This window comes from Dasypus novemcinctus, chromosome 1 (genome assembly GCF_030445035.2).
Source record: "Dasypus novemcinctus isolate mDasNov1 chromosome 1, mDasNov1.1.hap2, whole genome shotgun sequence".
Classification (NCBI taxonomy): Eukaryota; Metazoa; Chordata; class Mammalia; order Cingulata; family Dasypodidae; genus Dasypus; species Dasypus novemcinctus.
The window spans coordinates 6,421,534-6,447,427 of NC_080673.1; the positions used below are offsets into that span (position 1 = coordinate 6,421,534).

At 41.9% G+C, this 25,894-nt stretch overlaps 1 protein-coding gene and 1 pseudogene across 1 annotated transcript in view; both read right to left on the bottom strand.

The window, feature by feature from the left end:
- The window catches only part of TENM3 (teneurin transmembrane protein 3), a 682,045-nt gene that overhangs the window by 619,083 nt on the left and 37,068 nt on the right, over window positions 1-25,894 (bottom strand). The gene's annotated exons all lie outside the window — the stretch shown is intronic.
- LOC131279486 (general transcription and DNA repair factor IIH helicase subunit XPD pseudogene) lies at window positions 14,497-16,662 on the bottom strand (annotated as a pseudogene).

Consider the following 25,894-nt stretch of genomic DNA (forward strand, 5'->3'; position numbering starts at 1 on the left):
AACAAAGGGGAGATTTCTTTTGTGGGGAGGGAAGTTGTCAGCAGTGTTCAATGACAAGAAGAGTTTTAGGATGACTAAGCCCGAGGATTTGAAAGAAGTTGTTTTGGCAATTTTTGAGTGTAGTTTTGATAAAGTGGTGAGGACAGGAAATACACTGTAAAAGGATGCAAAAAGCAAACTGGCCGGGGAGGTACTGAACACGGAGCGCACATATGAAAAGTCTAACCTTGGGGGGGTGGGCATGGGATGGTAGCTGGAGAGCCACAGCGTCAAGATGGTGCTTGTTTTTCAAAAGGAGAGGGCTTACCCCATCTGAAGGCTAAGGGGAAAGAGCCCGTGAAGCAGAAGAGCGGGACTTCCTAGGGAGAGGGAATACACTCCAACAACTAAACCGAGGTTGCAAGAGCAGCAGTGACAGGCTAAATCAGAGGGGTTGACAGAGTGTGACCCGCAAACCAAGTCCAGCCTACGAACGGCTCTCACAGCTGCACACTGCAATTGTTTTGATGACAGGGAACACTAACTTTTAACCTCAATTAAGCAAAGTGATATCTTCCCACAAAAGGATCCATCTCCTTCATTAGCCGACTTCCGAGATCAGAGAACCATGGGCAGATTCACAAAAAAATGATGTGCTGAGGTACATTTGGGTCTGGCATCTAACTTCTTAGTGGTGTGACTGCTGCAAGTGTACCCAATGTTTTTTAAATTATTTTGAAAAGGCAAGTTCTTCTACATCTCACAAACATTTAACAGCATAAAGCATTTATAAAATGCCAAGTTCGCTGCTAGAAAAAAGGAATGTAGGACATTAACCCTGTGCCGAAGCAGCTTGCATTATTTAAAAATACCTTCAGCAGAAAGGAAAGGACCAGCTTTGTTATATCACTCAAACGTCTCTGAAGCCCATGATAACCGACTGAAACATTTTGAGGACACACACCAGTACGCTACTACAAGGAAGTTCTCTTCCGAATCACGGCAGCATCGGCATTTTAAAACTAGATGGACATTTAGAAACAGCTTATAAGCAAACTCATAAACTGCTGGGAGGTGTTTTAAGCACAGCCACGATAGCTCTGACAGAAGTGGAGTGCCAAACACAAGCTCATAGAGCAGGTGGACTACAACACAAAAGGCAAAATTTTTAAATGATGACAATAATAAATTGCTTTCAGAAAAACAGCACAATTAGGGACCCTACGGCCAATACATTTAAAAAACTTTCAGTCATGTTTTCCCAAGTTTAACATACAGAGAAATTTTTCAGACACTCCACCTCTGCTTTATTAATGGCTCTTAAAAAGACTAAAGGAACTTTGTAGCTATTTTTCATTTATGCTTTGTAATGTGTAAGTTATACATGTGGCAAGTTCAATTTGTAATAGGTATTTCCAAGAAAAGCACAAAGAACACTAGCTATCATTTTCATACCAGCTCTACCATGCCACAGAGCTTTTCGCATGGGTCGAGAGGAATACTCGCCCTGTGCTGAGAGTGTAAGTGGAAGGAGTATTGTTTATATAAGACACTTACGCTAAAAAATGAAGTAAATGACTTAATTTGTAAGTATAAAAAGCTCCCAGCTTACTTATAAAATATGACATTCCCAGTGAACCTAGAGCCGCTTAAACAAGTGTTTTACATTTTCCAGCAGGCTGAACTATGAAAAGCAATAAGAGGACATTCTCCCCCTTGAAGGTAATCACTTTTATTGTTGCCAGGTCAAAGATTCAGATTCCATAGAGCAACCTCTGACTAAAGAACAGCAAGTCCTTTCGGGTCAGAAGGTCCAATATGTAACCCCCTCAGAAGCATAGCATAATAGTCCTAAAATAACAAGCAAACATGTAGCTTTCTTAATTTGCCCTGCTGGATTCCTGTAATAAGTACTTAACAACTGTAGGCTCTGAGCAGCTCAGCAGACATCAACAAGACCATTTGCCAGATGATTTAGCAAACAAATTTCCCAGAGTCTCATACTTAGGTTGAGTGCATAACATAAGAAAATACGCAGAGACTTAGAGATGATAATAGTAGAGAAGAGTTTTATGAATTAAACGGAGAGAGAATTGTAAAGTCTAGAGAACTGGAGCAGCTATGCCAAATTCTCTTTCCTAAAAGAAGTTCCCTGAATGAGTACTCAGTAACTCCTACTAGTTTTTCACCCCTTGAGCAAAGACCCTGAAAGCGGCTTATTGGGAAGAAGAGAAGAATTGCTACATGTTTGAGTGGTATTAGCTGACACTCAGCTAGTAGAGAAAGTTCTCAATAAATATTTGTTGAATGAATGAATCCACATGTATGACATGAGTGGGGAGCATGCACATTCATAAAGAATTCTGGCTGAATTCTCAATAGATAATGGGCTTTAGGACTGGACGGAAAGACACGTCAAGGAATCAGCTTCGGCTGTCAGGAATTCAAGACTTGAACTTAGGAAGAGGAAGGCATTTTCTTGAATCCAAACAGGTAAGCAGCCCCCTACTTATTTTCTCACAGGATTGGGCCTTAATAGAGCCTTTTAGATGCTTTTAAGTACCGAGAGTCAGGGTGGCGGGAGCACTTGCCATTTTAAAAGTGAAAGCAAGCCTGAGGCTCTGTGGGGAAGGCAGTCATAACCAAAACAGGAAAACAAAACTTACAGTAGAGCAGGGCTGGCCCTCAAAAGACCTCACAGGCAATGGCACTAGGAACCCAGGAAACACGTTCTGGGGCCGAGGGTAATTACCCCATTCCTTTAGGTTGGAGATAAATTGTACTGCGTTTTCTGAGGCAGTATTTGTAACACGAATGCGGACATTTTAAATGTGAAAAATTCAAGCACCATCTATAATAGGGCCTATGTGAGTTCAGCTGATCTTTAGAGTGAATTGACTAAATAAATGATGATTTTACGTCTTTTGGCCAGCCTCGAGAAGGATAAGTTGCCCAACCACTGATGAGAGGCAGTCCGTATTAGAACGTGAAGCACGCCTTCTCAGGAACAGGCAGGACCCTCAGCTTCCTAGCGTTCTGCCTCACACACTTCAGCTCTGCAGAAGCGTACAGAGGGATCTGCTTAATCGGATGGGAGCTGAGAACATCCACGTCTACTCCACTGAGACTCCCCTGAGCTTCCCAAGGCAAAAATTTACACAGGGGGAAGGCAGCAATTAAATGTGAGGGGAATCTGCAAATAAAGAAATATGCAAATAAATAAAACGGTTGGTGGAGATGTCTGCTTGACAACGATGTGCCCAGGGCATGAGTGAATGTGGAGCTGTAGAACGAACTAGGTTGCCAGATGCAGCGTGGTGATGTGGGGAGGCCCAGGGGGGCACCCATGAGAAGGGCCGGTGTAAATCACTCCTCGGAACACTTCCCTGCCTCCGGGGGGCCCTAAGGAAAGAGAGTCAGGGCGGTGAGGAGCAAGGTGCCCTGAGACCGGCGCCTGGCGAGAGGGGCGTGTCTGCTGCACGCCAGGAGAGGTGAGCCTAAAGAGGCCCAGAGCCCCACACAGGACAGCGCCAACAGCGGAGGGTAGAGGATGAGATTATTTATTAACAAGCTAAAGAACCGCTTAGCTTACGTGAACTGTTTTGGTTAGCAAAGCAATACTAACAGAGGCAGGAGTAGTAATGAAACGTGTACAGTTTGGAAGAGGATGTGAGCAGAAAAGCCACTGGGGAGTTTTTCATTTTTTAAGTCACGGCCAACGTGTGCTGTCAGAGTCAGAAGCCTTCAGGAGGACTTAAATTATCCAATGAGCATTAGAGAAGTATTCCCAAACTCTGTTTTACCATCGATGGAGTTATTTTAAATTCAGAAAAGCAAAAGAGCATGAAGAAGAGTGTGGGTCTTCTGTGGCCAGGAAATCAGCTGAGCTGCGGTTGCTGAAGCCGAAAAGTCGCAAAGCTGGCTGGGAAATGGAGAACAACGGGACTCGATTTTCATGAACATCTCATGCCAATTCCTTTTCTAGAGAAATGGCTCACAGACTGTTTCATGCAAACATATATATTTGTACACAGTAAAGATGTTACTTCAATTGAACAGAGACTTCAGTGTTCTTTTTAATCCTTTCAGTTTGCATTTAATGATTATTTTTTTTTCTGAAAGGGAATTTGACACTTGAATTCTGCCTAAGAATTGTAGGAGAAGGTTTTCAGGAATCTTCAAAAAAGCCATTGTATATGACTCATTAAAATAATGGCCGAGACAGGAAAGTGCGAATGGGAAGACAGTGACGCGCTGATGACGTCGAGCCAGCGGGTAGACAGATCCCAGAAACAACAACTGAGCCTAACCTCAGCTGGAACGATAAGGTGAAATGAAGACCCAGACAGGTGCACAGGGTCTAAGAACACTCTGCAAGGAAGCTCCAACGTGATCACCTGTTTATTGCAAGTGTCTTTTTCAAAATAAACTCATTGTGAATTATTCTTGCCTTCCTAAAAAAAATATAAAACCTATTATGAATTAGTGTTCTCAAAGGTCTCCAACTCGTTGAAGTACCACACACACTTAAAATAACGGTCTTCCGTTCTGAAAGTTATCTGAACTCATATATAAGAGACCTAAAGATAATACCTCTTCAGCCAGCATTATAAATAACGCCATTTGAAATCTAAATCCAACTGAACCAGTTATCACCCTCATGCTAGCCTCATCCAGCTATCTCTGTATTCCTTATTTTTTGGTAATCACACTGAAGTTGAAAACCTGGTCAGAATTGTCTACCCTCTTCTTTCTGTTGTGCCCCACAGCCAAGGAATTGCCAAGTCCTGCTGATTGCACACCTTCCGTATCTCTCCCCACCAGCATTAACACGGCTTGGTTAGTGTTCACCCTCGAGAGCAGCAGCTTCTGAGCTACCTCCCTTCTTGAAACCATTTTGCACCTGGATGAAATTAATCTACCTGAAACACTGCTCTTTGTTTCTGTCATTCCCCTGCTCAAAAACTTTTTATGACTCCCACAGGTATTCCGTGCTCCCATCCACTGCCACTGGCGTTTGGGCAGTGGTGAAATTCAGCAGTAGATGTCCTTCCAAGAGGCTGTGGGATAAAAACCCGCCTGCCAAAACACTCCCCTGGAGCACTCCAGTGCCTCCCTCCCAAGGCGAGGCAGGGCGTGAGGAAAGAGGGAGGAGAACGGCATGACACAGCAGGGCAATGTGAATTCTGAAGGGCAACCTCTGTTTAAATTACTAGCCTCAGAAACAGGAGTTGAAGTCTCCCAAATACCTTTGTCGTTTGTCAAAGGCAGCTAGCTCTCAGGGCTCCACAAAACCATCCTGAGGTATCCTTTGTCCTCTGTTCCCTGGCAAATTGTCTTCTACCGTCTTCCCTCCTTCCCAGGGCTGGGGAGGAGGGCATCAGAGAAAACCAACACTCCCCCACCCCCTTTCTCTCCAATACCCTAAACTTGAACCATGATGAGACAAACCAACTCACTGACCTGAAGTTGGGGCTGTGAGTTAATGTTACATGGCTGGAGTGGGGTTGGGAGAGAAGCGATGATAATTCTGCCACTGTCTCCCAAGGTTTAGGGAAGTCCCACGGACCTTCCGCCAGTGCTCTTCCTCAAACCCTCTTAAGTTTTCATCTTGTGGCACAGCCCGCCATGCAGTCTCTGGGATCCACACTACGCACCTGGCGTGCTCTCTGGGGTGTGGTCTAGTCTACCAGCGTTTGCTGGCAGGTCGTCCCTCCGTGTCAGGCACTCTAGCTCAGCAGCAAGCCCTCTGTGCCTGACTCCTCGGCAGGGTCCAGAGCCACAGGTGAAAGGATACAATTGGATACTTAGAGAAAACAGTGCAGCCCACACTCCTTGGTTGCACAGTCGAAGTCCACCAGGAACATTCCACTTTAAAAAAAAGAAATCACGTGCCAGTGGAGCCCTGAATCTCAGCAGTGTTGCAACACTGTTCAAGAGACTCACCTAGGACAACTAACAAAAGGATGATGATGGACAACGCCCATCCCAGAAAACAGAGAGTGTCTACAAGTGCCAACAAGACAGTTCCATCCATCTGCCCGATGGGATCTAAGTTCTCTTTCAGTTGGAATCAGAGTATATTTTCAATGTATCATTTATGGAATCTAAAGCGTCTTTAAACAATTACTTCCCTCTTTGCCTCTTCATAAAACCCAAGTTTCTATCAAACAGAACTGTAAATACTCCATGCTTTCAAACCCCCCATCTTGCCGAGATTCTTTACTAGAACAGGGTCTGGGTCCAATTTCACTTTTAAACTACCACAGGCACAGGAAATAGGATGGTAAAGAGACACTGTTTCATTTGTTGAATGAATGAATGTGCTTTCTACATATCAAGCGTTTTAGTTTACATACTGTAGAGGTAATAGTATAATTCGTATTCTGTAATTGTTAGAGCATTGGAAACAGGGTAGCTAGAACATTCCAGGCTGGCATTTCCTGCAAAATGCCTTTAAATACATAGTTATTCTGTTTTCCATTTCCTACAGGACCCTTGAGCACTTAAACAAATTTTTAGTATCTCAATTAATAGGGCAGCACGTCTAATGTTGACCAACCTAGTTCGATGTTTTAGTATTGAGAGGCAGTGGGGTTTTTTGAAATAAGTCCATCATAAAAGATTCCTCTAAGTGTTCCCAACACAGGAACTGCTTCCAGAAGCACTGCTCTGCTGTCCAGACTTTCCTCACCTCCCTGGGCCAGTCTCTGGTACATCCCCTCACTCTCTCAGGTCCTTCCTTCAGCCCCTACCTGGCTCCCCGTTTCAGCTTACGACCCCTGCCCTGATAGTCGATTTTGGATAAGCGTCTGTGGTTGACCTCAGCCCTCTCGAAGTCCTGGAATATTTACCCTCCTCGCACAGATCCACTTCTGTCAAACAGCATCAATCACGTCTGCGTTTCGGTATTGTCAATCTTAATTGAAACTGTGTCAGTTTCACTAACATAAACACTGAGATAGCTTAATTCAGCTCCACTGTTATCAGTTAATTGCTTGTTCTTCTTCATTAATTTTTTACCTTAGTAGTGTTACTCCAAAAAAAAGGTAGTGAGGCATATAGATTTAAGATGTTGCTTAAGACACCAGAATGTCTCCACAGAAGGAAGCCTTTGAGATATCTTTTCTAATGTACTATTTGGTTGTTTAACTTTACAGCTGACTCATCTTTAACTATAACAGTTAAACTCTAGTTTCTAAGGTTATTTCTCTCCTTGATGGGTTTTGTTTGTACGGGTTGCTTATTACATATCAACTGACATCCCTATATGGAACTCAGGATACTAGAGGAGCAGTTTGCATTTTTTTATTTTTCTCTATCAGTTTGTCTGTTTGCTTCTAATCTTCCATGCCAGGAATAAATTTTTATAATCTGTGTACTTCCTTATAGGCTGAGCACAGAGTAGGGAAAAAAGAGCATCCTTCTGTAGAGAATAACTTAGCCAAGGACACTGTGCTCCATCTTTATGATGAAATACATATTTCCCATTAAAAGGCAAATCTGTCATTTTAAAAGGTTGAATTGGATGTACTTTAAAAATAATTCCAGCTGGTTAAATTGAGAGCATTGAAAAAAAGCTCAATAAGAATGTTCTCTTGGTCTGTAGTATTTTCATTTTCCTCAAGTGTGAATTGGATATATTTTCTTTTACTTTAAAGTCTTTATTCTCAGTGTTTGATTCTGAGTTAGTGGAATAGGTTTTAACGATGAATTGGGCGCCATAATACCATGCTTCTAACACTTAAAGTTTCTATTTCAGGACTATAATTTCTAGTAAAAAATTTTTATCTGTTTGAACTGATTCTTCTGTAATGATTATACAAGAAATGTTGGTATTCTTGACATACTGTTCCACCTCATATGCATCATTTCTAGACCTTTTACAGCTCTTCTTTTCAAACCTGTGTTTAATATAATTTTTTCCATGAAATAAATGACTAGTGTGGAGGGAAAGACATTCTTTGGGTCTTTCTTTGCAAATAAATCTCTAAAAGATGGCAAATACCATAAATTGGAATCCATCATAGATTGCTCTTCTTATACTGGCCCACTCAAAAAGGGACAAAAATTATTCTCTGTGGCTTGTTTGAAAATATTATAAAGGAGTCTTTCGGAATATAAATGTGTGTGTGTGTGTGTGTGTGTTTTGGTCACCAACCACATAGTAGAACCACAGGCTGAAACAACCCTCTCTATTATGTCTGAATACTCCCAGGCTAAAAAACAAATTTCATCACAACCAAAAAATTTTAGAAAAAACATGCACAACCAGTCTCACCTTTAAAGGTCACTCAGGAACTAAAATCTTTGTTTGAATTCATTCTGAAATCAATGAATTTGGTTTAAGATTCATGTTATTATAAACACGGAAGACCACAAGGAGAAAAGAAATATTTGTCATACATCTTTGACAACTTCTGAAACTTCACTTCTCACCATCACATGGTTAAATTTTCCACACCCAAGAAAGACTATTGTACCACTGCAGAGTATTTAGTCTGGCTAGCTGGCATACTGCCTAGGCTTTTATGACTTAAAAAAAAAAAGATCATATAATCTGTCTTTTGATATTTTGGTTCGTGTTTTCTTTCAGCATGCTTGTATCTTTGCCAAGGAATGCATAGTGAGTCAAAATCCTCATCTTAGCAAGTACTGTGCAAGAAGCCATAGGTAAACTAAAACCTGCTGAAGAAATGCTTTTCTTTTTCTCAAAAGACATCCAAAGTCCTAGTTTCAGAATATATTCCAGCCACTCTGCAAATTCCATTAGTATAAGTACCAATCCTTCGGCACCGCGCATGCATCAGTACACATCTGCATGAACGCCACAGTGATGCTCAGTGGCGCTCTGTTTAGTTACCAATCAGAAGGATCACTTAACAATTCTGCTCAGAAACAACGAGGACAAAAAGCAGCTTGGATCAAGGATATCGTTTGATTTGCCTCCACTAATAAGCGCCATCAATTATTTATGGAACTTCAAAGTCTTGAAACTGGTGAAGTACACCAGGGCAAAAGGAGAATTTGTTTGTTTATTATCAATTATTTACACAGGATGTTTTACAACATCAGATGTGTAGAAAAGGCATAATCCTGAGGAATGGCATACAATAAAAAGTAAATTATTTTAATTCCATGAAAGCTTAACACAGGCCATCAAGTGAGAGGCCCATTGACACAGCATTTATAAATGTTTCAATAACAATTCCAGTAATGCTGAACTCTAAAAAGCTTTCTGAAATATATATATTTATTTTCATATCTGGGCATGTAAGAATCCATATACACACAATTTCGTGCATGAGTATGTCAAAGGGATTTCAAATCCATGATAAAATGGTGATTTCAAATAAAACACAGATTCTAGTTAAACTAATAAAATATTTTTAACATAGGGTCACACACAATAGATGAATCAAATCCACGTTTACCCAAATAGGTCAGCCCCAAAATAAACATGTCAGTCTTTCTAATCAAGCCAGCACTTCAAATCTAATGTAGTAATTATAGATGAAAATGTTGCTCAGATTAAGAACGACACTCCTGGGATGTATGGAATGTTTGCCAGGATGCTATTGTTTTTTAATGTGCCTCCGGTCAAACGTGGTAAACTTCACACTTTTAACCAGTGCTGTTTGTAATAGATTGAATGAAACAGGTCTACAAAAGAATCAATAAATGTAAAGACTGGAAAGAATTAGAGAGGCTCGCAGACTTGTACCTATTGTCTGGGGGAATTAGACGTCAGTTTGAGTATTATAATTCTGACAAAGGTTTCCGAGCTTTAATTTACTAGAACATATAATGGGCAAAGGAGAGGCTGGGAAACATAGTCAGTCTGAATACATTATTTAACAAACACTTTAATGACTGTTACACACATTTTTATACTCTTGACATATTCTCCCCATTCATTTCTCAGAACCTTGGTTATCAATGAAACACATTTCACTAAAACAGTGTCCTCTTAGGTTCCTTAAATTCCAAACCCACGATAGTATACTTATGCTGAATAAAACACTCATGGGGAACGTACAATACTAACTTCAATGTCATGATAAAAGAAAATACTGGAAACCCTATTGCTAAAGTTCAGCAAGCAAACAAAACATGATAATGATAGGAGGATTAGGTGAGTAATTCCTGGTTCAGTACATATGCCTAAATAGAACAAGATTTTACAGGAATTCTCTTCTAGTCTTTTATTTTTCTAGCGACATACATTTAGGGAAGCTTCACTGCTGGCACGCAAAAGAAAGATCCTATACCTTTCTATTTATTTACTTTTTTTTTTTAACCTAAAGCTGTGGACTTAACTGTGCTTAACTCACAAAGCAGTTGTTTAGGCCCTAATACACACACCAGATGCAATTTAGATAGGTTGCATCCCCCACACTTATCTTGTGAAAGGAGAAAACATTCCATTAATCAAAAACTAATGCATAAACACCCTTGGGAATAAATGGAAACCATATTGCAAAATGAGAATTGGTGTTTTTTGCAAAATAAGAAAGAATGACATGTCAGAAAACTAGCCAAAGTATCCCAATAATAATCATGTTGTGGTCCAAAAATTATTAAGGGTCTCTGCTGACTTTCCCTGTTTGTCAATTAGTAATGAAAGGCACAAATCTTTCAGAAGAAAATAGCCCTGTCTGATATTCCCCAGTGCTTAAACCTGAGTTCCCGCAGACATATCAACAATCCAACCAATAACACATTTTTAAGAAGTGCTAAAGCGACATAAATTTGAAGGGACAGTAGAAAACACAAAGATGATCCTTCTTTCAAAGATTTTACAGTCTAAAAAACTATTACTTCAGGTACTCCAAAACAGGGTTGGAAAGGTTTTCTTAGGACCAGGTCGTAATCAGGCTGTGTGGCCCACTCGGTGCCTGTCACAACTCTTCACCTGTGCCACATGAGCACAAAAGCAACCACACAGATAAGATGCAAAAGAACGGGTGCCACTGTGTTCCAAGAAAACTCTATTTACGGACACTGACATTTGACTATCACATAATTTTCACATCACAAAATAGCATATGTCTTGTAATTTATTTTACCCATTTAAAAATGTAAAAATCATTCTTAGCACAAGGGTTGTACATAAACAAACAGTGGGCCAGAAGTGACCAGTGCACTGCAGTTTGCTTAACCCTGCTCTAAAACAATGATTATGTAATAAACACCATAATGATTTATTGGTTCATGTATGCATAAAATTCAAACTGTATTCAACCAGGCATGCAAAAGTGGATTAGATACAGTCTCTAATTTAAGATGCACTTATACTTTATTTGAAGACAACACAAAAATTCCAGTTGCAACATTGAAATGAAATTCCAATGCAAGCAAGAGCTTTGAATCTTTAGCCTAGAGCACAATGCCTAGCACATGGTAAGAGTGTTTAGGGTAAAATTCAGCCTGGGAGGCTGGAAATCCATACTGATTTCAAAAGAAATTGTAAAGCATTTATTGGTAAGTAGTATGTAAAGGTGAATGAGTGCCTGCTCTGGGTTCTCACAATCTTAGAAAGAGAAACAAATATGTATTTCAATATTGTAGATAAAACTAACTGCACTAAAGACATAAAATGTACTGTGGAAGCGGAGGGAAGTCGAATTTCCAATGGGATGAGCTGTCATGACATTTTAAAGGATGCAGCATCTGAGACTGTCTAGTAATCATGGGCGTGCCCTTGAGTGGAAATGGCAAAAAGGAACATTCTCGGCAGAGGAAAGAGCTTCAGGAAAGGTGAGGAAGTGGGGAAGCACACAGTTTTTAGGGGTCAAGGAAAACCTCAGAGTACCTGGAAGGAGGAGTTGTATGATAGGTTGAATTCTGTACCCCAGGAAAACATGTTCTTAATCTTACTCTGTGCCCCTGTGGCTATTAACCCATGGTAAAGATGACCTTTTCAAGGTGCCATTTTCAGTTAAAGTGTGGCCCAACTGAAGCCGGGTGGGCCCTAACCCACTTACTCAAGGTTTTTGAAAGAGAACCCAGGAGTCACAGGACGAGAAAGGAGAAGACATCACCACGTGACAGGAGGCAGACACGCAGGCCACACAACCCAAGGGCTGCCAGCAGCCAGGACCAGAGCACACAGACCCTGGGAGAGGGTAAGTCTTGCCGATATCTTCATTTGAGACTTCTTCTAGCCCCAAAGCCATGAGCCAGTAAATTCCTGTTGGTTAAGCGAACATACTGAGTGGTATGTGTGATAGCAGCTTAGGCAAACTAAGACAAATTGGTAGTAGGTAAGAAATAAGCATGGGTTCATATGAAAGAGGGCCCTCTGAATGCTACTCTGAGAAATTCTGCACTCAATTTTTCTGCCAATGGATGCCAAGAATTTCAAGCTGTTATTATACAGATGATGCTAGCATCTTATTACCCAAGTTCAATAATACTCTAATCACAAAATGTAATTTTTCATAAATTCATTTAAAGCCATACTCGAATTTCTATAAGCCTTCTGTCACTGCTCTGAATAAAATTCAAGTTGACGTTTACACCACAGGAGTAGCACCATTGAGTAGAGAATCTGTGGCTTTTAGAAGAGGGCCCAACACAGAGTGGGTGCTTAATGAATAGGTAAACGATTTAATTCTCACCTTCAGACCTATGCCAAAGTCAGGCAAATGATGTAATTCTGAAGCTTAAGAGACTCTAAATTTTCTTTTCTTCAATATAACATGAAAATTGGGAAGCCCCAAATACTGTTCCCCCATCCCCAATGTATTTCTTTGTATAGGCAAAATATGAATTATACCAGGGTTTTCCATTTGTTAAGAAAAAATTATTTACTAAGGCATGGCACATGAAATAAAAATAATAAAAAGTTAGAGATTGGAACAATCCTAATATTTAACCTTGACACTTTCAGATAAGTTCAGTACTCAAATATTGTCATCAAAATCTGGTCTGTTCACAAAGCCAGAGAATAAAACATGGGACTTGATAACTTAGTGCAGCCTGTAGTGGAGGATATTGTGGTGGATAATACAAAGAGAAGAATGTTTTTCCATGAAGGAGAACAAATGTACATCATTAATACAAGGGGTTTTTAATAGGGTGGTACGGGGGGTATCTAATGCAAATTATGGACTATAGTTAACAGTAATAACCAAACCATTGCCAGGTGTCAATAGCAGGGAAGTCTGAGGGTTATGGCAATTTTCTTTTTGGAGTAATAAGAATGTTCACAAACTGACTGTGGTGACGAATGTACAACTCTGTGATTGTACACTTTGAATGGATAGTACGGTATATGAACAAAAACTGTTCTTAAATAATACATCGTCTGTTAATTGTCAATAGAGGATAGTCATAAGTAGACGATCGGCTTCAGCCCCCCGTGTGGCCCTTGTTACAGCACACGCTGTTGTGAATCACATGAAATGAGGTTCTTAGAGGGTATCCATTTATAACCCCACTGAAAGGGGAGCCAGAAATTCTACGTGGACTCAGGTGATAGAGCAGGGTTTCAGGGTTTTTTTTTTGTTGTTGGTTTGTTTGTTTGTTTTTTTTTGACAGCATCAAATATTTATTGAGTTCTTACTGTGTTAAACCCCTTTCTCCACACGCTCCCTGTATCATCTTATTTATTTCTTACAAGACCTTATGAGGTAGGAGCTGCTGTCACCCTCATTTTGCAGATGAGGAAACTGAGGCACAGAGGTTAAATCACCAGCCCCAGGTAGAGCAGGAAACAGGGTCAGAGGCTCAGAGACAGGAAGCCCCTGCCCTGGGTCACCCAGCCCGGTGGGGCCGGGATGCAAGCCCGCCTGTTGTAGGGCAAGCCTCGGGGACAGGGTGAGCGGGCTCCTTCCTGAGGGCCCGGGAAGGCCCCGCAAGGCTTCGAGCAGGGGAGGGGCCGTCAGTGTGCACCTCAGAAGGATGGCCGTGGGGGCCTGGGGTGGGGGCGCTGGGGTGCAGGGCACCTGGGAGCTTCCCAGCTGGAGCGCAGCTCACAAGCCTTGCCCTCCCCACAGGCCTCGGCCTACCTGAAACAGAACAAGTACCAGCAGGAGGAAGAGCTGTACAAAGAAATCCTCAGCAGGGAGGACCTGCCCGCCCCCCTCGGTGAGCCCCCGCCCCTTCCACCCTCCCCGGCAGCCTCCCAAGCCCCCAGTCCCACCCTGATCCCCCGTCTGTTCCCCCAAGAGCCCCCAACACAGAGACGGCTGGTAACGCAGATCCGCAGGTGAGGGTGGGCTCTGCTTCGGTCTCTGGGGAGCTGGGGACAGGTAGGACGGGGGGACTGACCAGTGTCCCTGGCCCCCTCCCAGGCCCTGCGCCGGAGCAGCTCATTCTCCAAGTTCCGTGAGTCCATCCGGCGTGGCAGCGAGAAGCTGGTCTCCCGGCTCCGAGGCGAGGGGGTGGCCGGAACAGCCGGGTGAGTGTTGGATCAGGTCAGCCAAGGGCCCGGAAGGTCCAGACTCTTGAGCCCCACCCCCTGCTGTCCCGCTCAAGAACCTTCCATGGCTCCCATCTCCCGCTGCACCAGAGCTCACACTATGTGGGCGAGGCCTCCTCCAGCAGGGAGTGGCTCATTCCGCCTGCCCCTCCTTTCACAGCTCTGTCCCGCCCGGCGGTCACAGCTGCTGGGCGATCTGCTCTATCCTGCGCAGCGTCTCCTCTGACTGCAGCTGCTCCAGGCTGAGCAGGGACAGGCCCAGCTGGTCCTCCCGGTGGAAGGGCTGCGCCATCTGCCTCAGGAAGTACTTGGCCACCTGGACGCCCTCGTCCACCGTCAGGTTGAGGTTGGCGTCCGTGAGGTGCTCCTGGATCCAGCGGGGCAGCTTCCCACGCTTGTCCGCCCGCGCAAACCGCTTGTCGGCAAAGACCATGAGGCCGTAGTCCGTCTTGCCCCTGATGGCCCGGCCCACGCACTGGGCCGCGTGCCGCATGGCGTCGAAGGTCAGAAGGTCGTTCTCGCGGATCTGGGCCTTGAGAATGCGGCTCGAAGTCAATTCCCTCGGACACTTTGCCCCGGGCTACCAAGAGCAGGATGGCCCCGCGGCCATTCTCACAGGCCTCCTGGTACTTCTCCAGGGCAACACTGGTCTCGGCCCCGTCCTGGGTCTCGATGAAGAGCAGCTTGTTCCTCTGGATGTTTTCTAGGATGCCCTGCTCGTACCAGGACGCCACGGTGCTCTCCATGTACTGGTAGCTGGTGAAGAAGGCCACGATGCCGTCGGGGACCACGGCCGACATCTCCAGCAGGAGGTTTCCGTAGTTCCGGATCACAGCGATATCTTCCCGGGTCTCAAATTTGGAGCTGATGGCCACCTGGTCGTTGCCACGGCCGATGATCATGGGGCAGAGGCAGACCCTGGCCAGTGTCATGGTGAAGGTTGCCAGGGTGACGGGGTGGAAGTCCAGAATCTTGGGGTAGATGTCCAGCGGGGACAGTGTCCCAGATGTGATGATGACCGACTGGAAGCGCTCGAACACCGGCTTGATGGCCAGCGAGGCGTCCATGCAGCTGAAGTGCAGGATCGGGTTGGCGATGGTGGGGGTCCTGTCGTCAAAGGGCTCGATGATGATGGTGAAGCCCTTGGCGTAGGTGCTGACGAGGGTGGCGAAGTTAGCAAGGAGGGTGAGCGGGGAGAAGTCGGCCAGGTCGGCGATCTCCAAGGTGTGCAGGAGGGATCGGAGGCGCTCGGCGCAGAATCTGAGAGGCTTGCGCTGGATGCAGACGCGCTGGGCCAGGCTGCTCAGGAAGGCGGGGGGGCTCTCCTGCACAACATGCTGCACCCGCAGCCGCCACTTGACGTACTCCAGCAGGCGCCGCAGGAAGCCCAGGAAGTGCTCGGCCGTGCGGATGGAGCCAGGCACCGCCTCCTGCAGCACCTCGTCAGGCAGCACCGGGTTGGCCAGGTGGGCGTCGGTCTCCCGGGCCACGCTGGCCTCCCGCAGCCCCTCCACCAGGCGCCGGTACTCGTCCCGCAGGCGCTGCTCGTCTGTCTCCTTGATCCTGAGCACCGTCTTCTGCAAGGTCTCCAAGTTGCCCTGGCAACGGTCGAGGGTCCGACGGGTGATGTTGACACTCATGGAGTCGATGCAGACGTTGTCAATGTTGTGGGCCTCGTCGAAGACCACGACGGCCTTGCGGGCCAGCTCCTTGGACACCAGGTCCGCGATCTTGGGGTCCAGGAGGTAGTGGTAGCTGTAGACCACCACATTGGCGTGCAGGATCGAGTAGCGGGCCAGGAAGTACGGGCACCACCCCTGGCGCTGGCCCATAGCCTTCAGGTCATCCAGGTTGTAGATGCCAGCGGGGAGGGGCACCTGACGCCCGTGAATGTCAAATTCCTCGTAGAAGCGGCAGTGTGGCAGGCTGGGGTCCTGCTCGTGCTGTGCCCGCATGTAGGAGGCCGTGAGGCTGTGGCACTTGCCATCGACATCCTTCCAGAAGCGCAAGGGCGTCACCTCAGGGTGAATACACAGGTTCTTGCGGGAGCTCAGAGCTAGTCCCAAGAACTGCAGCTTTTCGCCCTCCTGCTTCTCATAGAAGTTGAGCAACTTGCACAGCTCTTCAATCACCTTCTCAATCTCGGGCACAGTCCTCGAGCAGTAGATGAGTTTGGTCACCTCTAGCGGTCCCACTCTGCCTCTGGGACCTGGTTCTGGGACTTCCCCTTGAACGTCAGTCAGTGACAGGTGCATGTGCTCATGCTCTCCTCCTGAGGGTGAGATGTCGGCCAGACTGCTTTTCTTTAGTCTACCCTGACATGTGAAGGAGTCTAGATCAGAGGAGAACTTCCAGAAGAGCCAATCTGCAAACCCCCACCCTCAGACACCTGCAGGAAATCTACACCTATGGCTGTAATCAGTTGAGCTTTGCAGTAGATTGTTTATCTGAACAATTGTGGCAATGGATAAGTGGTATACCTGGAAAATATCTTGAACCTCAGTGCCCAGATGCAGATATCCCAGGAAGAGGATTCCAGTGTAGGGTAAATATTTTTATGTGAGGAAATTGACTCTCTCTTTGAGCATTTAATTCTTCTCTTCCATTTTCAATCACGGGTTTTTTGTTAACACTCAACCTTATTTTCATTCCCCTGTTTCTATCTGCAGAGTCCACTAGGATTATAGCACTAAATCTCATTGCTGAGCGTACATTTCAGAATTAGTTTGCATGTGAGTCCAGGCTAGAGATATTTGTTTATATCTGGTTTCCTGCACTTTATGTAAGACCTGCATGAGGCATCTTTACCATGACATTGATGCTCCATACACAGTTGTTGAATGAAGAAAAAAAAAAAAAAAAAACCCTGCATATACATAAAGAAGAGGGAACATTTGTTTCAAATACTGTGTGCTGGTTTTTGACATTGTTTTCAGTCATATGAGTTACGTAGACACTCAGAGCCTCCACGCTAGAAATATTCAAGAATGTCTGTCCTGTCAGAGCAAATTAATTACAGAAGTATTTACCAAGCTCTTTCTAGGTGTCTACAATGTTTTGGAGCAAAGAATTAGGGATCAAATGAGGAGATAATGAAGTCTCTTATTCTTTAAAATGTCAACTTGCCACTAAGCTCTACTTTTATGAATAAGTACATAGGCATCCATTGATAAATTTCTTAAAATAAATAAAATGTAACACAGAACTCAAAATACAATATCTGTTCATCTTCCCATCTCATCAGCCATTAGTGGTGATTTTTAAGGAAAAAACGAAACTGTTTCTAATGATAAACTCCTTCCAAAATACACTCTAAAGGTAAAGCTCACAAAATGGTACTTGCAAAGACGCAGATGCCTGCCGTACCCACCCTCAACTGTGGTTCTAACTGGGTGGGATGGTTTTGAATAGAAAACTTTCATCCCACTCAAGTCTTGGTAAGGCTGTGGGCAGGCTATGTGAGCACATCTGTGCAGGCTGGCACACACACACACACACTTTACTGATTTATAGGCATGACTAATTACATTTCTTCAAAAACTCTAGTCCCGTCCTTTTGGATGAATTCCAGACCACCAAATGCACCAACTTTTGAGATGTGTGTGGGCGAAATGAAACCATGCTCACCCGGACATATGCCTAGGAAAGCCAAAGAAATGAGTCGGGGGCTTTGTGCCATGCAAAATCAAGTTTTCTCATCTCCAGGTCACCTGCTGTGCTGTCCCCATGTCCTAACTGCCCAGTGGGCCTTTCTCCTCAGCTTTGGGTGTCCTTGTGGACATACATCTAACAAATGTATATTTTCATGCTGCTGATTGCGCTGTACTATTATGGGTGTAGTGTATAAAATTGAAACTCTCCCAGTCGTTATGGAGCCTAGACTTTACAGAAGTTTTGGCTGAGGAAAAGCGTAGAACACTGATGGACTGGTGACGTTGGAGCAGTCATACCTATTTTAATGCAGAATAATCTCACTGAGCTAGAGTTACAGTCTTCAAGCAGGAGAAGGCAGCCCACCAAGAGTCCCACACCAAAGTCACCTGTTTCACTCTATCAAGCGAAAAACAAGAGGAGCAATCCAGAGAGTTCACAACAGCTTTTCGTGAGCGAAAAACATGCGTAAGTGAATTCCATTGATTTTAGTATTTTGATTTTTAACATTGCAAGATTTTCAATTTAATTATTTGCTTTCCTCCACCCAAAGGCTTGTGGTGTTTACCTAATTTTATTGTACATATATTTAACATAATCCTCTCTTGATTAAAGTATACAAACGCATTTTAAAAAGCTAAATTTGAGCAATTAAGATTAATATGACATACGCAGGAGAAAAATGACAAAATACCATGTGACAAGCAAAGTGGAAATGAGTCAATCGGCTAATGCTCTTCATATCTAGAGCACTCAGCAGGACCAAATGCATTTGAAAAGACTGCTGGGGAAAGCAGATTTGGCCCAACAGATAGGGCTTCCACCTACCACATGGGAGGTCCAAGGTTCAAACCCAGGGCCTCCCGACCTGTGTGGTGAGCTGACCCACACGCAGTGCTGATGTGCACAATGAGTGCCCTGCCATGCAAGGGGGGTCCCCCACGTAGGGGAGCCCCACGCGCAAGGAGTGCGCCCCATAAGGAGAGCCACCCAGCGCGAAAAAAGTGCAGCCTGCCCAGGAATGGCACCACACACACAGAGAGCTGATGCAGCAAGATGAAGCAACAACAACAACAAAAAAGAGACAGATTCTGGGTGCTGTTGACAAGAATACCGGCGGACACAGAAAAATACACAGCAAATGGACACAGAAAGCAGACAACTGCGGGGGGAGGTGGGAAAGGGGAGAGAAATAACAAAAAATAAACCCTTTAAAAAAAAAAAAGACTGCTGGCCTTGCCCCAAGGAGCTCTAGTTATTACAGGACTCATGTTTCACTGTATCTTGCTTGCCTCTTTGCAATTATTTAGTGTTTAAGCAATCTGACCAGTGAATAACGTCAAATCATCCTTCCTTTCTTGTCAACTCTCATTCACTCATTTAGTAACATGCAAAAGAACAGGACAGCTTGCCAAGTCATACCAAACATGCTTCAGAGTTCATTTCACATCACCATTTGCAAGAACTCATTGCGACATGTAGTTAGACACCTCTGAGGACAGGCACAAGATTGTATAAGGTCTCTTGTGAGACAGCAAGCCATTTTGGGTGTTTGACTTAATTTCAGAAGACACTTGGATACTAATGAGAATCCTGAGAATTCCTAAGGTTTTAGAGACACCCAAATCTCTAATCTACAAACATGGTAACTGATGCCTGGTGAGTTTAATTTGCTTATCTAAGGTCATACAATTAGTGACAAACTCTGGGTTACAATGCATTTTTCCTGACTCTCAAAAATACCTGTTTTGTTTATCTAGGTTTAAAAATCCCCGAAACAAATCATTTGCGGTGGAATGAAATATACATTATGTATAATAAACAACATATTATATATAATTTTTTACAATTGGTTATATCTCATTTTACCTTCTCAAAATTATGTTGGCTTTCACAATTATATTTCAAAACAAACTTTCAGAGTTAAATATTTAAATATTGTATTACAGTGCAACAACCTCTTGAAAAACCAAGTTTAATTTTGGTGCCATTTCACATTGGATTGTTGTTAACATGCCACAAGCTGTAGACACTTAAAAATACTGTTTAATTTTCTTTAATCCATTTCGTTTTATGGATCTAAAATGGCCATCAGACAATAATACAGCAGTTTCCATAAGGAATAAATTGTTACTGCTTGACAAAAAACTCTTTTTATGCTAGAAGAGGGAAATATAAAAACGTCTTTTTCATATAATTATATTAAAAAATGTGTTAGTATGTTCTCTCATATTACAGCTGTTAGAACGTTTTTTTTAAGCCACTGACTTAAGAGCTTTCCTTTCCTTCCTCATTTTTTCCTAATTAATTTCTGTTCGACCAAAGAATTCTTCCCTTTTATGGCCTCTGCTATCATGGCAGTGCCTTCATAAAATGAGCAAGCCCATTTCTGAGCTCTGCCTTTCAAAAAACAAAAAGAAAGGTACAAGTAAGAAGGGTACCTAAGGAGGGCACTTTCCCATTTGGGTGTTATTCTTTATTTGAGGAGGGCAGTGAATATTTATCCTCCCCTACGAAATTTAAATCATCTGCTACTCAAAGAGGGACAGTGTTCATAAACAGGGAAGTACCACCTTCTTAGATATTAAAAGCTTCTCAAACTTTGTCCTATAGGGAAGCATTTGCCACTACAAATTTATAACAAAACATGAGTTCTCATAATAGTCCTGCTTTTACTTATATTTGCTACGTCTGTTAAAAAGAACCAGAATGAATTTAGGAGGTGGTTTTCCTTCAGAAGATTTTTTTCTTCTATCTTCTCATATTTATTTTAGATTTTGCTTTCACTTGATATATTCAGAATTTATGAGGTGGTTCTTCGGTGATTTGCAAGGTTTATAGACCTTTATTTTAACTTTTTTTTTCTTTTTTTTTTGCATCCAATAACAGTTTTCTTTTTAATGAATAAGGGAAGAAAGTCTGTTTAACTAATAATGCAGTCCAACAACTGCTCTTTTTACACTACGATTACTTCACTATTAAAAAAAAAAAGGCAAGGCACGAAACTCAACTCATTACATTTATTAAAAATCTGAAGAAGCAGTGCTCTCTCTGCCAATCCCTCCTACCTCCACCCTCACACCAACTGCCTGAATATTAGAAAATCTGGAGAGAGCCGACGCCTAGCACAAATTATTCAGCAGGGTAGAATTCTATATAAATATATATAATATCCATGAGATACATTAGTGTTTTTCTTACCTAAGCTATCTGAGCTCAGATACACAGGATTTTTATACAGCACCTCATCGACATCAATGGGCACGCATGTAAGACAACTATAGTGATTGGTATTATCAAGAAGTCAATACCCTGACAGTGGTGGGATCTATTCATTTTGCACATGTGCACATGGTTTAGCTTTACTTCCCAGTAAACAGTATGTACAAATGTAAAAAAGTTCCAGTGAAGTAAGTAACCCTCTGTTATTAAAAGCAAGCAAGTTATCAATTTAAAAAAAAAAAAACAGCCATTTTGCTGCAACAGGCTTGATTTTTAAAAAAGAGCAAAAACTTGAAAAGGTGTAATTTCAACAATGTCCACATTTTTAAGAAGGTGATTATATATTAATTTCACCCAGATATTTTTTTATCTCTGGTGCTTTTGAAGCTGCTAACTTTCCCTACCCTTTGGTAGATAGCGAGAAAAAGTTAGTATCATCATGTTCCTTCACCTCTGGGCTGTCTAATACACACTCATGCACACAAGCACAGCTGTGCACACACGCAGGAAACTGATGCCATGAGACCACCATCTTCATACTCAAGGCCAAAAACACCATTTAATAAAGGGAGCTTTCCTTTTCTTTTAATCAATTGCATCAGTTTCCCATTTCAGTTTCCATATATAAAAGAAGCCTAACTATGTGCTTACAATTATAGCTCAGGCTAGAATCCATTACTTTAATTATCTTACAATGAGCAGAAAATCTAGTGTATGGTATATATAGCTCTCTTAATAGAGGAGCAGATTTTAAAGGCATTTTCATTTTCAAAACAAGCTGGACCGACTCAAGTCAGGTTTTTGTATTTTCTAAATACAACTGGTATTTCATTTTGAATTACTTGGGCACATTGTAAAGCGTATGCACTATAACAAGAGGTCAAGTTTCACTCAGTGAATCGATTCAATATGAGAAGCAGAAATTTCCACAGAGGGAAGGAAATTGCCTTAGAGTCAGTTGGCATCATTTCGTCTCAGCTTCTTGCTCTGAATGTGGGAACAAATACACATAGTGCTCTGTGTGCAGCTCTGTGCTACTGGGAAGAGCACAAAGCTGGAAGGGCTGTTAGAAAGAGTAATGACGGAATTGTAACCGACGAGCTCTCTGTCCTGAGAGAGCACGCAGAAAGCCTAACGAGATAGCAGTGGCTAAAAGGTCTTTGTTGTCCAGGTAAGAATGCAAAGTTGTTGTTGTTCTGTTTAAGTTCTTTGCTCACACGTGGACTTTAAAATCAGAAAACCCAAAGATTCAGTGTGACTCACACTGCCTTTGATGAAAGTCCCAATACAATCTAAAGAAATGCTCACTGTAAAGAATATGTAAGACAGTTTGTGCTCAAGCCGGGATAAGTGTTTGAAAGGAATACTCTGTTTATGGTGCCATGCCTTCAACTTAAAACTTTGTTCAACTGCTGGTCAGAAGCCAAGAATGGCACTAAAGGTAATGGATTGAGAAAATAGGTTATATAGCTTGGATGACTAGACAGAATAAATTAAATGATTTTAAAACTGATGGAAGATACCCCAAACAATATTTGAGATCCTTCCTTTGACAGCTTCTGTCCTCCTTCCAAAAATATGAGTAAGATAGATGGTTTTCATGAGTTTACAACAAAATCATTTTAGCTCAGGAAATAAAAGGATTCATTTTCCACTCATCAAGACCGTATCATTTCTTCTTAGTGAGGATTTACCAGGTACTACAATCTATATTCCCCCCCCCCCCAAAATAAGACAAAATATACTGAATTATATATGACAAATACTAGAAATAGGCTGGCTCAGTTTATATTGAGGCTTGGTTACATTTTAAAAGGCATTTTTGCTTTTTTCAGACACTACAAATTTGCATTAAAGCCATTTGCATTAAAGTCATACTACTACTTTTCTAGAAAACATTTAATTACGTAGCCCCTGATAATTATATTTCCAGCAACATCAAACATATTTTATTAAACACTTACTTCTGTGAGGTAATGACAAATTTTAGAAGGGTTTGTGTGTGTATGTGTGTGTTGTATGATTTTATCTTGCTTCTACATCAAACTGTAACCTCTTTAAAGAAAGAAACACCCTATGTAACTTTCCACAACTCTAGTAGAAATGATTTGCATACTCAATGAAAAGACTGTCATTACCTTTTATCCCAAAAATTTCAGAACCAGGAATGACCTTGTAATAGCCGAGGAACAGTCTATTTAAAAATTTTTATTGTACAAAAATATTCTGTTTGTCTAACCTAAAGCACTCTTGCTGAAATTTCAAACCTTTTTTTTTTTTTAAATAAAATTGAACTTTTTGAAGTTAAAGAATCAAACTGTTGGTCAGCACTTTACAAAATTTTAAAAATATTTATTTTGTAATAATAAAACCTACTGAACTACAGCTTTCTATATCAAGATGAAAACATAACTATTGGTTTTTCATATAAATTGTAGCAAATGCCATTTATAGTTTTAATATAGAATGCACTTTCAGCCTTACTAAGGTCAAATATTTGAGGATACTCATTTGTTATTTATTCTTCCACTAAAGTTTAGAATGTAAAAGACCAAGTAAACAAGAACACTTGAATAAAAAAATAGAAAACAAACACATAAAATAAATGCATGTTGTATTAATATAATACAATCTAGATGAAGTTTGCTGCTTTTTCAGAAATAACTCCCACAATCTTGGCAGGCTTCTACTTGGGACAGTTTATAAATATGTACACAGTCCAGGAGCACAGTAAAAATGAAAATGCTGATAAAAAAACGGACATATGTTATCTGGTCTCTCAATATGCTAAACTTCAGCTGAAGTAACTAGAAAAGAAGGAAAGGAAATTATCCTTTCCCAATCCATTTCTTATCATTCTTGGAGACTTTTCTTGAGTTCATGGGAGTATAAATTATTTCTACCAAAGGAGACTTTGGTTCTGCAACTGCAAATTAATGAACCATAATCAATGTCCTTTCCTTCAACAAGATACATGGACTAGGGCATCTAGCTCCATCTTTTTTTTTTTTTTAGCTTGAAAGCCCTCAATTCTTTAAGATTAAGGTGGCTTCCGATATTTCTAAGGAAATTCTGAGATCTCCTAAAATGCAGTTCTAAATCTGTGAAAACCAAATTTCACCCTTAACTTTTTGCAACTCAATACTTTTTCCATTGTTAATTTAAGCTAACTGTTCTTTGAGTTTTGTCTAATGCTCTTCATCAAATTGAAGGCTAGGGAGCAGATGTAGTGTAAGTGATTGAACGTCTGCTTCCCATGTACAAGATCCTGGTTTGATCCCCAGTACCTTCTAAAAAAAAAAAACAAAGAAAAAACCAACTCTCGTTTGGGAGCAAATGTAGCTTAGTGGTTGCGCACCTGCTTCCCATGCATAAAGTCCTAGGTTCAATACTCAGGAACTCTTCAAAAACAAAAAACAGAAAACAAAGTTAATGGCTATTTCTCTTAATCAGAATAAAGATTCTGCCTTGCAAACATATTCTTTTTATTAATTTTCCTATTTTCCCATATACCGTAAAAATTAACCAACCAAGCATTTAATTCAAATTCTACACGTCTTAGGCATTTCTTATAGTGATAACCTTTTTTTTGGGGGGGGGAGGAGCTATTAAAGCAAAAATATTTTCAAAAGAACAATGTCACACCTCATAAGGTAAATTGTTTCTAGTTGGTGTCTAAGACAAATATGTCAAGTTTAGAAATCTGATCGCACCATTGATTTCTTTCTTTAAGCAAGTCATTAAACACCTCAAAATGTTAATAATGAAACTTACACAGATGAAAAATGTTAAAAGAAAACAATTAGATTATAATTAGAAAATGGCAGAATATAGAAGGCTGTCTTTGCAATGAATCCTGATTTATATGGGAATAAGAGAATTGTGCTACAAAGTCAAATGAAGCTAAGTAAATGAACTGAAATCTAGAGAGCTGACACTCCCAGATGGCTGAAACCAAACAGCTAGTTTGTCCATTAAGGTACTAAGTATTCTAGTAATTTAGTATAGCAAATCACAATATATATACTAGTAACGTATTCCATTCTGGGTCACATTTCTTTGATTACCTTTCGAGCTCCACCTTTTTAATATCAGAATGATTTAATTAATAAAATAGCATGTTTAACATTGTGTTTAAATTACACTGCATATTTGTTTGCAACATTTGGCTCATATATAAAAATCAATGGGAAGCGGCTGTAGCTCAATCGATTGGGCTCCCGTCTACCATATGAGAGGCCCTGGGTTCATGTGCCAGTGCCTCTTTGTGAAGGCAAGTTGGCCTGCGCCCACGGAAAGCTAACAGCCCTCACGTCCTTAGAGAGCTGATGGCCCATGCCGCAGAGAGCTGACAGCCCGTGAAACCCCCGGAGAGCTGGCGCAGCAAGATGACGCAACAAAGGGAGACAAGCAGACACGGAAGAACACGCAGCGAATGGACACAGAGAGCAGACAGCAAACAAGCCACAAGGAATAAACAAATAAGTATCAGTGATTTAAAATAACTAAGAGTGGGAGCTGGTGTAATTCAGTGGTTTGAGCGCTGGCTTCCACGTACAAGGTCCCAGGTTCAAACCTCGACACCTCAAAAAAATAAAATAAACTAACAATGTT